This window comes from Benincasa hispida, chromosome 1 (assembly GCF_027475165.1).
Source record: "Benincasa hispida cultivar pf3 chromosome 1, pf3_genome.v1.1, whole genome shotgun sequence".
NCBI lineage: Eukaryota > Viridiplantae > Streptophyta > Magnoliopsida > Cucurbitales > Cucurbitaceae > Benincasa > Benincasa hispida.
Window position 1 is genome coordinate 28347152 of NC_143478.1, and position 12855 is coordinate 28360006.

The 12855-nt window shown below is 36.3% G+C and overlaps 1 pseudogene; it reads right to left on the reverse strand.

Moving 5' to 3' along the window:
- Positions 1–11563: 11563 nt before the first annotated feature.
- LOC150038362 (uncharacterized) lies at positions 11564–12508 on the reverse strand (annotated as a pseudogene).
- Between the last annotated feature and the right edge of the window lie 347 nt (positions 12509–12855).

The window sequence follows — 12855 nt, forward strand, 5'->3', positions numbered from 1 at the left end:
TATCTATAGTGAGGAGAGTGCAACAACTATTGAGCTATAGTAGTATGTCTTGGTAGTTAACAAATATTGATTAATTCGGTTTAAAGAGTTTAGTCAATTAAATCTCAAATCGTTGGGCTCATGATCTGTAGGTCCATAAGGTCCTTCTACTAACTCGTAAAAGATTAAACCTTTGATTAGAATGTTGGGTGAATTTTAAGTGTTCAAATTCAATTTAAGGTTTGGATAATTATATTCGATATAATTAACTTTAAATTTATTTGAAATTAAATGTTTTGGAGAGTTTAATATATTCAAATAATGATTTAAATATTAATTACATGAACAAGATTCATGTTTGAATTAGATGATTTATTAATTTAATATTTGATATTAAATTATTATTATTTAATTAATTAACTAAAATTAATTTCAGTTGTAAAAGAGAAATTCAATTTTTCAGAAATTGAATTTGAAATTATATTTAATTTAATCTAGTTTTAAATTAAATGTAATTAAAAACAAATTGAAATTTATAATGTGAATGTGGGATTATCCCAAATTCACTCTTCATTGTGGGGTTTTCCACAAAATAACACCTAACCCACTTCAATAATGTTGTTTGAAGTGTCATTTAGTTAATTATTGAAGTTCTTGCATGTTGAATTTGATTAAAAGGCTGAAGTTTAATCAGATTCAGGGGAGGCAATCTGAATTTTGAGAAAATTCTATTGAATTTCACCCTCAGTCAAAAACCCTCTCTAATCCACCTCAATTCCCTTTCATTTCAGAGTTCCACCACTCAATTCAAGCCTGAGGATAGTAGAGAAGATACTCTTGGTGGTCTGCTGAAGAAATTAAAGGTCAATTTGACTTCCATTGCATTTTTGACCTAGTCAACAATTTGACTTATAATGCAATTTTGACCAATTCTATTTAATTTCAAAAATTAATTCTAATAATCAATTTTAAAATTAATATTAAACAATTTAATTAATTTAGTTTAATATTAAATCCAACAATAATCCCAATGAATATGAATCCCTATTCATAATCTTGATATTTAAATCTTATTTAAATATCTTCTTTTTCTCTCTCTTTATATTTAATCATAATAAAACATTAGGCTCAAATTTGAACATTTCAAATTTGTTCGTCACATTGTTATAAGATTTAGTCCGATATGAACTAGTAAGAGGACCTCATGGACCTACAGATCTTGGACTTCGATCCGCGATTAACTGGCTAAACTCTTTAACCTAATTAACCACCATTTGTTAACTATCGGGTCACTCTACTAAAGCTCAGTAGTTGCACTCCCCTCACTATAGATATATTATGTCCACTCGATATGACCATGGTTAGTAAGTTAACCCTTCACAGGTTATTCGTAATAACGGCTGGATCAAAAGTTGTTTTACCCCCGAGATTACATCTTACTTCTTAAGTCCCATTGATCCTTTAATAAATAATTGGTTTGTGATCCAATCACTAAACCGAGTCCTTCTCGGGCCAATGAGAGGGTGGGGTCCCTTGTTCAAGATCTGGAATCAGCACTTAAGGTAACTATCCTTAAAAGCGAGTAGGAGTGAATTTTGTCTTGCACCTTATGTCTCCAGTTATCTACCCAGTTTTACCCCTAAAATGGGAGGCTTATTGAGTCGGCGCTGTTGTCAACCCTCACCCATGCAAATTTAAGGATAATCACAAATAAACAGGAGTTCATAGTTAGCTGAAGATTAAGGTCAAGTTACTTAGTGACTTAATTCTTGGTCCGATCTTATGCAAACTCATTGCGTAGGACGCCTTCGTTCCTTATGTCAATATATGAACTAATCAGGATCACTTCGTTTGTAGCACTTTACAACAAATTGTAACAACTACAGAGTAGGCCACATCCGATAGTGTTACCAGAAAACCCAGCCTTATTTGTATACTATATACTATTTTGGCTATTTACTGAACTTGATCCACTCTTATGTCTCCATATAAAGTTCATGTATTCATATAATAACCATGAATCTTTAGTTTATTGGATTTAAACTTTACAAGTGCAATTTACATATTCAATAATAGTTTTATTGAATAAACGTCAATAACATCTTTATTGATAATAGAATATATTTAACATTACAAACTGCGAATTTTAGGATATACAACCCAACAAATTCCCATTTGGACTAAAACTCCAATGGATTTTACATATAGATATAAATATATATACGGTGTTGAGTAATGAGAGAATAAATACAATAAACTAGGGCATCAGATACCCAATACTTCTCCTACTTGCCCTAGTTCTATTTATTTTGCAGTCTTATTCCCACTAGGTGACCCTTGAACACTTTAGCCGAGAGGGCCTTTGTAAATGGATCAGCCAAGTTGTCTTCAGAGGCAATTTGAGTGACAATAACGTCTCCTCGGTATACATACTCAACTTCTATGTTGGAGTCAACAATACAACTTTACTTGATATTCCTCCACACTGTAGCTCCTCCGTTCAGAGTGAATACTGACCCCAAAGTAGATTTTCTAGAATCTATATCGGTCTGAAGTTAGAATCAGTGTATCCAATAAGGATCAGATCTTTAGCACCATACACGAGCATATAGTCTCTCATTCTCCGAAGATACTTAAGGATGTTTTTAACGGCAATCCAATGATCATATCCAGGATTGGACTGATATCTGCTGACAATTCCAACTGCATAGTATATGTCAGAATGAATACAACACATGACATATATTAAACTCCCTACTGCTGATGCATATGGAATTCGTTTCATAACCTCAACCTCTTAAAGTGTCTTAGGAGACTGTTCCTTAGACAAATGAATTTTATGTCTGAAAGGCAACATACCTTTCTTGGAATCTTGCATTTTATATCGAGACAACATCTTGTCTATATAAGATGCTTAAGACAAGGCTATCTTTCTATTCATGCGGTTTCGAATTATTTGGATCCCAAAAACATACTGTGTTTCTCCTAAATTCTTCATTTGCAATTACGTGGCTAGCCATGTCTTAATGTCAACTAAAAATTCTACTTCATTCCCAATGAGTATAATATCATCAACATATAAAACCAAGAAAGCTACAGTTTTGTTGACAATCTTCTTGTAAACACAAGGTTTGTCAACATTCTGTTCAAATCCATATGATTTGATCACAATATCAAATCTCATGTTCCAGGATCGAGATGCTTGTTTTAGCCCATAAATGGATCTATTAAGTTTGCAAATCTTTTGCTCTTGACCCTATGAAATAAACCCCTATGGTTGAGACATATAGATAACTCTCTTCAAGATAGCCATTCAAAAAAGTTGTCTTGACATCTATTTGTCAGATTTCATAATCATAAAAAGTGGTAATGGATAAGAGTATCCTAATCGACTTGATCATGGCAATTCGAGAGAAGGTTTCTTCATAATCTACCCCCTCTCCTTGGAAAAACCCTTTTACCACGAGACTAGCTTTGTAGGTTTGTACTTTACCAGCTTGGTCTCGATTTCTCTTGTAGATCCATTTGCAACCAATAGGTTTTACCCCTTCTGGTTGATCTACAAGATCCTAGACTAAATCGAAGTACATTGACTCCATTTCGAGGTCCATGGCTTTTTTCTACTGGTCTTTATCCACATCACCTATTGCTTGTTTAAAAGTCAACGGATCCTCTAAGCCATCATCAAGTATGACGATCTGAGTTTTAGTTAAACCCATGTACCAGTCAGGCTATTGCACAACCCTCCCACTACATCGAGCATTCTTAACTCTTGAGAAGAATGTGAAGTACCAGTTCAACAACTCTTATTGATCTACCTGTAGTTTCTCTGGTTATCTCACTTAGTACTAGCTTACTGCGAGGTTAATGATTTTTAATGTGGTCTTCCTCCAAGAATGTTGCATTTGTCGACACTAATACTTTATCTTCTTGATAATCATAGAAGAAACCACCTTTTGCCTCTTTGGGATAGCCTACAAATAGGCATACCTTTGAACGACGCTCCAATTTCTTTGGATTTTGCACCAACACATGAGCTAGGCATCCCTAAATCCTGAAGTGACGTAAACTACCTTTACGTCCTCTCCATAACTTGTAAGGTGTTTCTGAAACACTTTTTGAGGGAACCATGTTCAATATATACACTACAATTCTTACTGCGTGACCTCAAAAAGAACTTGGCAATTGAGCATAACTCATCATAGAACGAACCATATCCAACAAGGTTCTACTTCTTCTTTCTACAATACCATTTTGTTGAGGTGTGCCAGGTGTTGTGAGTTGTGACTAAATTCTGTATTCTATCAAATAGTCTTGAAATTTTAAGTCTATGTACTTACCACCTCGATCTGATCGAAGTGTTTTAATCTTTTTACCTAATTGGTTCTCAACCTCTGCCTTATATTCCTTGAACTTTTCAAGTATATTGGACTTATGATGCATTAGGTAAATATAGCCATATCTTAAATAATCATCCATGAAGCTGATGAAATATTCATACCTTCCTCTCGCTTTAACATTCATTAGACCACAAAGGTCTGAATGTATTAGCTCTAAGGGTTCTTTAGCTCTAAGACATTTTCCAGTAAAAGATTTTTGGTCATCTTAACCTTAAGACAAGATTCACATGGTGGTAAAGAGCTATCTTCTAACTGGTTTAGAAGTTCACTCTTAACCAATCTCCCAATAGATTGATGTGACTTAGTCTTAGGTGCCAAAAATAGGCATTTGGAGAAAATTTTCTTTTCTTATGATAACATCTCTATATTTAAAACGGCTTTTATCTCAGTCGGTTTTAACATATATAAGTTATTCTCTAGATTTGCAGAGCTTACTATATTACCTTTTGAAATAATGAACATTTCATTATATTCAAAATAAACCTTGTAATTTTGTTCTAGCAAACATGAGATAGAAATTAAATTCTTTTTCATAAAAGGAATATAATAAATATTTTCAAGTAAAATGTGTCTATCTCCAATAAATAACTTTATATCTCCCACTGCTTTAGCCGAAACAACCTCCCTGGTTCCTACCTTAAAGGTTGCTTCGCTTTTTATAAGTTGTCTCTAAGAACTAGTTTCCTGAGCAAAAGTACAGATATGATTAGTGACTCCTGAATCCTATTATCTAGGTTAACTTATCATTTTCCACCAAGCACGTCTCAATGATAAGTAAATCATATTTACTTTGTTGTGCCTTCTGGTCAGTAGCAGAATTGGGAGATAGAAGACATCCCTCTATTAAAACATAGTCTAAATCATCAACTGTTATTATATTCGATTCCATGTTGATTTACCGCTGAAAGTGTCAGAAGCGAGTAAATTTGAAGAATTCAACATGCAGACATAATAAACAATTTCTAATTAGTGAATTACTTCTAAACCCAATCAAACAACCTAAGTCTATGTGGTTTATCAAAGTATAACGTTTATAATTGAATTTAACCTATGATGGGTGATAAACCAATTTTAACACCTCATACCGCTCACGTGTGCTCATAAAACCGGTTAACAACGCTCAATTATTCGGCCATAATCCCTAGGTAGGAGGTATTCTGTAGACCGTCAACTTAAGTACCCCCAACCTTAGAGAGGATTATATACCAGTTGAGTTTGTAACCGTATTTTACAAGATGTCGACCAATTTTAACTATTAAAGCAGGTGGTTAACCTATGTGAGCATGTAACTTATCTTTGTTATAGATTTTAAAGTCTAATCCAATTTTATAACAACTTATAAAATAATAGATATACTTTGCATCCATAATATGCTTTTATATAAACATTCATTCCATGCATTAATATAACAACTTATATCAAAAGCCATGAAATCCTACACATGCATACTATACATTATAACACTTATAATATACTTTCAATGCATGCTACATGCTTATCCTATGGTGGAATTTTAAATCTACATGGCATACATAATGCACACAATAGATAAATTATTTAATTCATACATACACAATGCATAATTAAATAAACACACTAAAATGGACTGGTTTTGGCATCCTAAGCTAGCTAAAAGCTACACTTATTACAATAATAAGCAGAAAACAGCCTTGAACCGGCTCTAAACACTTCAAAACTAGCTTGAACCGGCTTCAAAAAAAAAAAAAAAAAAAGCAAAAACCGACCAAAACTGCTCAAACCAGTCGAACCGGACTGGTCCAGACCATCTGGACCGGTTGAGCCTCCAAACCGGGCGTGCGGGTCAGGAACGGATCAGGTTGATGGGTCGGCTGGAGCGCTGACGCGGACTGAGATGAGGCGTTCCGACCGAACGAAATGGGCTGGGCCGCGCGGCTTCAACACGGAGCGGACGGATCGGGTCGAGTCTGGAGCACGTCAACATGCGTCAGCCACTTCCTCGCAGGGCAGGCGCCAACCGGGTCGGGTCGTGGACTGGGTCTGGGAGGCCATTTCGGGCCTGTGAGCAATTTTCCACCAAATTGGAGCTGTCCTCTTTGTTGGAACCCAGCAACTACATCCTAATTTCGACTCTAATGACTCTAACAAATTTAAAAATCCTTCATAACACGTTAAAGCCATAAAATACCCGGAAATTATAATAATTATTACAATCCAAGAGGAAAAACGGATGCCAAAACTGAATTTATCCGTTTTAGAACACAACCATCCATCACATGAATCAATACCTACCATATACATTGTTCGCACAAGATTTCAAGAGAAATTTATTTCGTGGAACTTGAACTTTGTATTTGTATTAATTTTGTGGAAAGTGAGTACAATCTCTAATACACAGTATTTTGATTCTTTCAAAATAAACTATAAACTTTAAGCTAGTTGATCTTCTTAATCGATCGGCATTTGGGCTCGTTAATCTTCTTGGGTAATCGGCCTTTGGGCTCGTTGATCTTCTTGGATAATCGGCCTTTGGGCTTGATGATCTTCTTGGATGATCGACCTTGGCTTGTTGATCTTCTTGGAGGATCGGTCTTTGGACTTGTTGATTTTCTTGGATAATTGGTCTTTGGGCTTGTTGATCTTCTTGGATGATCAGTCTATTTTTGGACTTAGTTGGACTTTGACCTAAATAATAATATCAAATTGGGTTCAATTAATCTTATCTGATTCAACGGTCATGATAAAACCATGTGGCGTCATTGAAATTTTTCTTCAACTTCAATTCAGGACATATGTCAATTCCTAATTGATAAATGACGTGGCAACTTGTGATTGGTCTAAAATTTCTCATTCAACAAATGCCCCCTTTCGAGATTTATGCACATACATGAGTGATGAATCTCGAAAAATATAAAGTTGGAATCAAAATCCAAATATATTTGTTCTTGAATTTGACCTCAATTGATGTGTCAGTCAAACTATGAATTTAGTACATAAGTTTAACTTGAATTTGGGATAAAATTTGGCAAAAAATTTTGAGTTTTGTCCCAATTTAATTTGATTTGGATTTAAGATAAAATTTGGGATATGCCCAAATTTGAATAAAAGATGATATTTTTTCTTATCCGCTCAATAAGATATTTGAATTTGGAAAATGAACAAATTTTAATTTGGGATGAATTTTAGATTTTCCCACAACTTGATTTAGAACCTAAATTGGATGAATTTGATATAAAATTTGGAAAATGCTAAATTTTAATTTGAGATTTTATCCCTAATGATTTGGTTTGAGGATAAAAGTCTAATGATTTGGATTTGAGATAAAATTTGGAATATATCCAAATTATTTTATCCTTAATAATTTGGTTTGAGCATAAAAGTCTCATAATTTAGATTTGGGATAAAATTTGGAATATGCCCAAATTTTAATTTGAGATTTTATTTGCAATTTAATCTCAATGCTGAACAATTTTGATTTTGAATAAAATTTGGAATATAGTCAGATTTTAATTTATGATTTTATCCACAATTTAAATTTGACTTTGAATAAAATTGGAATATGTCTGAATCTTAGTTGAAGATAAATTTGAGGACAAAATCTAATAAGATTAAATTAAATAGAAAATTTGTTTAATTTAATTTGAAATTAGAATAGAATCAAATTAGGAAATCTGATAAAAAAATCTAATATTTTAAATCAAATCTTTTATTTGATTTGGATTTCCTAATTTATTATGGAACCCAGGGAACCTCTATAAATAGGACCCCAAACTCCTCCATTATCTTCATCTCCTTCTCTTCTTCTAATCTTTCCTTTCTCTCATTTTCCTCTTTTTCTTTCATTTTTTTTAAAGAAAATTTCGTATTTTTTTCTTTTTTTTCCTTCTTTTTTTCTTTCTTTTTTTTCTTTCTTTTTTCTTTACTTGCTTTTTTTCTTTTTTTTTTTTTTTTTTTTATTTTTTGCGTAGGTTTACTAATTTGTCCCCCTTATAGGAGCTAAAGCCCAACTCAAGGGAGTACAATCGCGTCTTTTGTAGGATAAACTTAGTATGTTCTATCTACTGTATGCCTGTTTATACTTCCTGATCGTCATGGGAAGGGCCCTGCAAGGCTTACAACTCTTCCATGCTTTCACCCTAGGGAGGATCCCGATAAGGTCTACTTTGTTATGTTACTCCTTGATCAAAATTTGAAGATAAGGGAAATATGCTATTGAGTATAGAGGATGATGCGGATATGCCATCAAACTTTGAAGATAAGAAGAATATGCCATCAAGCTTTTGAGTGGAGTCAGGTTGGCTAGAGTCGATCTCGCGTACAAGGCGGAGCCGGACGGACCAGAGTTGTCCTCGCATATGAGGTAGAGCTTGGCAAACCAAACTTGATCTTGCATATGAGGTGGAACCACATCCACATTTTTTTAGAGGAAGTGAAGCTACACCAATTTTGGAGAAAGGGTGAAGTTGTACCAACATTTTGGAGAGGAAACGAAACCATACCATGACTTTGGAGATGAAGCAAAGTTGTGCCATCAGTTTGGAGATGAAGCGAAGCCACGCCACAACTTTGAAGATGAGGCGAACCACACCATACTTTAGAGATAAAGCGAAACTGCGCCAATATTTTGAAGATGAAGCGAAATCGCGCCATCAATTTGGAGATGAAGCAAAGCCACGCCATGACTTTGAAGATGAAGCGAACCACGGCAGACTTTGGAGATGAAGCGAAGCTGCGTCATGATTTTGTAGACTGACTCATTGAAGATGGAGCCGAGCCATGCACACCGACCATGAACTTGAAGATGAAGCGAACCACGCCAGACTTTAGAGATGAAGCGAAGTTGTGTCATGATTTTGTAGACTAATTCATTGAAGATGGAGCCGAGCCATGCACACTGACTATGAACTTGAAGATGAAGCGGAGCCATGCACATCGATCTTGAGCTTAAAGATGAAGCGAAGCCATACACACCGACCTTGAACTTAAAGACGGATCGGAGCCATGCACACCAACCTTGAACTTGAAGATGGAATTGGAGCCATGCACACCAATCTTGAAGATGAAAGCAGAGCCATGCACACCGATCTTGAACTTGAAGATGGAAGTGGGGCCATGCATGTTAATCTTGAACTTGAAGATGGAGCAGCATCAATGGAGCCTCTGAACTTGAAGATGGAGAAGCATCGACGAGATCTTCGCGTTTGAGTTTGACAAAGCATCGGCAAATCCTCCACATTTGAGTTTGATGAAGCATCGGCGAATCCTCTGCACATGAGCTTGAAGAATCGGTGAATCCTCCGCATTTGAGCTTGAAGCATCCGTAAATCCTCCGCACTTAAGTTTGACGAAGCATCGATGAATCTTCACATTGAGCTCGACTTCGCGACTTTGAGCATGAAGATGCCATTGAAAAGCCTCCAAACTTGAGCATGAAGATGAAGCATCGATGAAACCTCTAAACTTGAAGATGGAAGAGCATCCGAGTTTAATTTCGAAGAGGAAGCGAAGTGCATTCCAAGCGTGTGTCTTTTATTTACTGTGTTAGCTCCTTACGAGGGATGAACTTCTTCAATCCGTTATGTTGCCCGGGATTAACATCTTCAATCTGGAGTGTCATTCTTTAATGGGGATGATCAACATTAATCTTATAGTATCATATTTGCGTGGTTGTCATACCTCTTCTGATGGAATAGACTTAATTTTTTTTTTTAACTGGACTGAACTTGAAGTTTCTTTCAAGCTGCTTACATACCCTTCATAATGATAGGGATCAAGTCATAATGTAGTTCAAGAAGAATGTTTTTTTTTTTTTGCGTTACTGAACTTAAATTTCTTTAAGTTGCCTACGTACCCTTTATAATGATAGGGATCAAGTCGTAACGTAGTTTGTACAATTTTTTTAGGCCGTTCACATTTTAAGCTCATGCGGACTAGAAGCATCATGCAGTTTAGGCTCGTGCGATGAGGAACTTCTTCATTTAAACTTCAGAAGCTCTTATTTCATCATGGTTTTGATTATCCTCTTCATTTGTAGGATTCATCAATATGATGAGTTTTGGCTTCACTATCAAGGAACCTTCTGTACTTATGTCAACAGAAAATTTCCTCTTCATGCGTGAAGGGACACAATTGTGAATCTTTTTGTCGTTGTTTTCTTCATAGAATGACGTTGGCTTCAATATTTTCATCCATCCTTTACGTTGATCGCTTATTATCTTGAGATGATCAAAAGCAGATGCTGAAGGTTGATTTTTCTTTGATGTGGATATACTTAGCCTTTTGGCTGAAGTTCGAGCAGAAGTAGTCGTTGGACATTGGTCTTCTTCTCTCACCATGGCCATATTCAATATTTCAAAGCCTGAAGATCGAGCACTTGAAGGCTTAATACGATCGAAGACAGAAGTTTTTGCTTCATTTCTTATGAGTTGTTGACTTCTTCATCAATCACATGATTGTTGTCGACTTCCATTATGCCGACAGTGTGACATGCAATAAGTTCTGATACTTTCTCTAGATGATTATTGAGAAAGATTCTTGGGAGAAATTTGGCCGAAGTTGCCAACCTGAGGGAAGTCCTTGTCTTCTTTCTTAGCAGGCTTAGGCTTCCTGTCATCTTTTTGCCTTTCTTTTTATGAGTCTTGTTTCTTCTTTTATAGCTTCGATAGGAATGCGACTCTTTTTGGGTGGAGTTGGGTTGTCTTCTCTTTCGATGAGTCACTACTATCCACCCTTCGCTGTCATCTTCAACAAGCTCATCTTTCTTTTTGGAATTTGCTGTTTGAATCTCTTGTTGGAATCGAACAACTATAGGCTCGAATTCTCCAAACTGGATCAGACTTTCTCTTTGAGCATGGGACACAGACAATATTGGAACATTTGAAGTCGCCGCTACTGTAGCGTGATTTGTCTGAGCTACTTCATCCAAATCTAGCTCAATCTTCTGTTCACGAGCCAACTTCATAATTCGTTCCTTTAGCATGAAGCATCTTTCAATTGGGTGACTAATGACCCGATGATACTTGCAGTAGTTAGGATCATCTATTTTTCCTTCTTGTTCCGGCCACTTGCATTCGGGTATCTGAATAAATTGCTTCTCTAGTAGTTGCTCCAACATATCTACCACATTAGAGTCAGGGAATGGATAAACCTTCTCTTGTCGTTCTTTAAGAGTTGGACGATGCTTCTCACCCTCATTGTGCCTTCTTTCAAATTTTATTTGTTTTCCTTTGAAGGAAGAACGACATAGATTCTTTTGTGGCACTACCCACAATTTTTTCAGTGCCCTTGGCATCATTTTTGTATTTTCTCCCTTCAGAGACTAAGAAATTTTTAGTTCCCCTGTTGGCAATGCTCAGCTCCATATCATGAGCGCGTGTTGCCAGCTCCTCAAATGTACGAGGTTTTATCCCTTGTAGGATGTAGAGAAGCTCTCAGTGCATGCCTTGAGTGCACATCTCCACTGCAGATAATTCAGTAAGTCTATCTTTGCAATCCAGACTTAAAGCTCTCCATGGGTTGATGTAATCGATGACTGTCTCTCCCTTCCACTGTTTGGTGTTCGTCAGCTCCATCATGCTAACAATATGCCTTATACTGTAGAAGCAGTTCAGGAACTCCCTTTCTAGTTGTTCCCAACTGTCAATCACTTCTGGCTTCAAATCAGTATACCAATCGAAAGCACTTCCTTTCAAGGTACGGACGAACTGCTTGACTAGCTAGTCTCCTCTGGTTCCTTCATTTTCACAGGTTTCAATGAAGTGTGCAACATGTTGTTTTGGATTGCCCTTTCCATCGAACTACTGGAACTTTGGAGGTTGATACCCAGCTGGCATTCTTAGGTTGTCGATTCTCTTAGTGTATGGCTTGGAGTACATAAAGGAGGTTTGCAACGTTCCTTCGTACTGAGCTCTTATGGAGTTTGTGATCATATCCTGGAGTTGTTGAACTGACAGGGAGGCAACAGAGGTGGATTGTGGTGGCTGACTTTCCTACAAGGCAGTCTTTCCTTTGACATTGGCTTTTGTAGCTGGGGATTGACTTGATTCAGCAGTATCTCGAGCCTGTATCTGATCTCTTAAAGCAACGATTTCATGATCTCGCTCCTCTACAGCCTTCATTAGAAGGTTTATCTTTATCTTAATCTCTACCATGGTCGACTTAGTCGTTACGTCAGTCATCATCACAGACACTACATCAAGATGTGATTCTTTCTCTGATAGATCAGTAGCAGAAGCATAGTTGTCAAACAAGGATTTTTTCTGATGACGATCCCGCCTTTAGGAGATTCCATCAGCTGGTCCAAGATTTCCTCCGTGATGACAGAGCTTATGTAAGTGTTGCTTGTGATGGTAGCTTTGGATGCAACTTTCTTTGGTGCCATTTGTAGATTTGTTAGACTTGGATGACGAGAGAGAGATGAGAGGTAGAGATGTCCCACTGGGCGTGCTAATTTGTTCGCACGAGATTTCAAGAGAAATTTATTTCGTAGAACTTGAAC